General features: G+C 36.7%; 1 protein-coding gene across 4 annotated transcripts in view; it reads right to left on the bottom strand.

The window, feature by feature from the left end:
* LOC106869691 (MOB kinase activator 1B) overlaps nt 1-3,096 on the bottom strand; it is a 76,373-nt gene that overhangs the window by 36,564 nt on the left and 36,713 nt on the right. The window lies entirely within an intron of this gene.

Here is a 3,096-nt window from a genome sequence, read left to right as displayed (position 1 = left end):
CCCCTCTTCAACAAGGATGAGTAATTTATCAAAATGTACTTAAACAGTTGGGCCATGTTGTTCATGGAGCTGAAATGATAAAACAGTCAAACAGTCATATGAATACAAAGGCAAGAAATGATTATGTTTTTTTTTCAACTTTGAAAACAGGAAGAGAGAAAGAAAGAGAATACCATGATATGAGGGGTAGTACAACTTCATTATAATGAATCAATGACAAGGACCATAATGAAAGAACATACAAAAAGCAGTTTTTTTTACTGGGAATCTGTCAACTAATAATACTAAGTCATGCTTTGAAGGTGATAGCATTGCTACATAACATTACTAGTTTACAGCGTGGATGATACATTTTAGCCATTCAAAAACACACAAAGACTTAACTTCACTTAAACATTGTTTGACATCAAAATTTTGGTTGCACTAATTGCAACCTGGTCTACATACATACGTACACATCGGTAAATGAATATACACATACACACAAGCCAACAAAGAAGCCTTTAACATGCTAACTGCTAGAAATAGCAGTCAAAATCTCCCCAGAATCATACTTTATCACCTTATAACAAACAGTACATAGAACAATGAGGTTTTTAAGGTGCATCGCACCAAGAATAAAGAGAGGATGGTCATGGTTGGAATGCTTTTGATCATAAGCTTGCTCAATCATAGCGCTAGACCTGGAGGATAAATTACAACATATATAACTTAAAATAGTTTTTGAAGGTATATATGTGGATAAAAATAACACCATATTATGTAAATTCCCATATCTTTTAAATCAGATTTGTATCCATTTCCTTTTCAACTAATACACATCTAGTATGTTCATAGAAGGGGCATACGTAAGCCTTAAAGAAGGGAGACACACAGAACTGCAGCATGAAGAAAAGAGAGAGAAGTAGTAAGAAAATAATACAACAGTGGGTGAGAATGATTATGTGTGTGTGTGTGTGTGTGCGTGCGTGCGTGTGTATTGTATATATTGATGATAAGGATGTATACATATATCTTCATCCAGATTAAATGAACACTAATTCTAAATTTCCCTTCCTATACATTCTATTAGCTTGGATTTTGTATGGAGTGCTGACTGAAGTACTTGACTAGATTTCCTAAACCTGTCTCTCTCAGAGATTGAGAGAGAGAGAGAGAGAGAGAGAGAGAGAGAGAGAGAGATGATGATGAAGAAGATATAAATTCGGAGAGGGAAACAAATAGATGGAGACATTGTCAGATACAGAAGGACAGCAAATAGGAGAGAGAGAGAGAGAGAGAGACAGACACAGAGAGAGAAATGCAATGTGAAAAAAAGGGGACAGATAAAGGGGCAACAATGCAGAGATAAGGATAAATTTTTATTTTGAATTTGCCTAATAACAAGGATGTTAAACCATGTACATGAAAATTTATATGGAAAAAGTAGGGATCTGTTGTGTGTGTGAGAGAGAGAGAAGGAGGGAGGTAGGGAGGAAGAGAGCCGATATGTATCTGGAAAAATACAAGAGGAGCGAAATGAGGCAGGCAAGAAGAGTTAAGTTAGTGACAGTGTTTTCTGGTAATCCTCTTGTCTAAACTGCAACAGGTTGCAGACCGGAGAAAGGAGTAACTCAGAGAAAGGAGCTCTGTTGATAAAAGGTGGAGAGGAATGAAAGATGAAAAAATTTCAAACAGATGAGTAGAGAGAGAGAGAGAGAGAGAGAGAGAGGGGGGGAGAGAGAGAGAGAGAGAGCTACTCAGGGATGGAACCAGGAGATTTATCTTGAAATTAAATATTCACACATGTGATAGATTTAAGAGAACACCACCCTTCTCACATAGTATGTATGTGTATGTGCGCGCGCACACGCAAGCATGCGTTTTTGGTTAGTATTTCTAGCAAGGGATGGGTAAACTACTTATGTGGTTCATAAGCACATTAGCAGAAATAGTTGAATGCGAACTAAATAACTTGCCTCATTACATATAGTGTTGTTGTTCTAGTTTCAAATTTTCTAAGGGACAAAAATAAACTGATGCTTAGTCAACTACAGATGATGATGATGCTGATGCTGAAGAGGTGGTGAAGAATTCCACCAAATAACAGCAATAAATCTGACATGTTATTTTAAGATTTTAAATTTCAAAAAGATGGACATTCAATGAGGGAAGAAAGTCTTTGTCATTTAAATTCATTCAGGAAACAGAACCCCTATGAATCTGGATAAGGAAATCATCTAAGTATCCATATACATGTATCATGAAATTGAATTTAAATATTCTTCACACAAGTGATAGATTTAAGAAAACAATACTTTTGTAATGCAGCCTGTGTATATGTGTGTATTTACACACATATATACATGTGCACACATATATACAGACAGACAGACACACGCACGCACATAGAGATACACGCACGCACATAGACACACACGTGCATATATATACATGCACGCACCCATACACATTCATTTAGTGTTGATTATCTGAAAAAGAGTTAGTTGATGCCATGGTAGAAATTATATGTTATTTTGGTTGAGCCAGTCTCCTGCTACTCTGTTTTGCCCGTGGGTGCATCATTTCTTCAGTCATCACTTGCTTGAAAACCCTGTGTGTCCGGAGGTGAGATTCAGAGTAGCAAGGGACTGACTCAACCAAAATAAAGTATGTATGTAAATATTAGGGTTGTAGGTATGTGTTGTGAGTTCACTGACAATCCTATAGTCGGAACACACCACAGAAAACTTAGAACGACTTATATTAGATCTGAACATGTTGTGCCTCACATATGAAGTAATCACAGAATCAAGACACACATGAAAACACATGGAAAATGCCATCTATGTAATAAAGCTTACCTAACTCCTCAAGTGGGGGTTATGGGAAAGTGAAGAGTAAGACAATGATTGCAGTGACTGACAGCGAGCTGAGTGCAAACAAAATAGACATACATATACATACAACGTAAAATGTGTAGTTTTGTGACTGTTTAACACTCTCTGACCTAACGTGGGAGACTAGCAGTGCTTTCACAGATATGTACTCCAACATGTAATGAATGTGTGTGTGTGTATGTATATATATATATATTGTAGTGGACTATGACATGAC

Source organism: Octopus bimaculoides, chromosome 2, assembly GCF_001194135.2.
Source record: "Octopus bimaculoides isolate UCB-OBI-ISO-001 chromosome 2, ASM119413v2, whole genome shotgun sequence".
Taxonomy (NCBI): Eukaryota; Metazoa; Mollusca; class Cephalopoda; order Octopoda; family Octopodidae; genus Octopus; species Octopus bimaculoides.
This window is presented reverse-complemented; position numbering and strand designations above follow the sequence as displayed.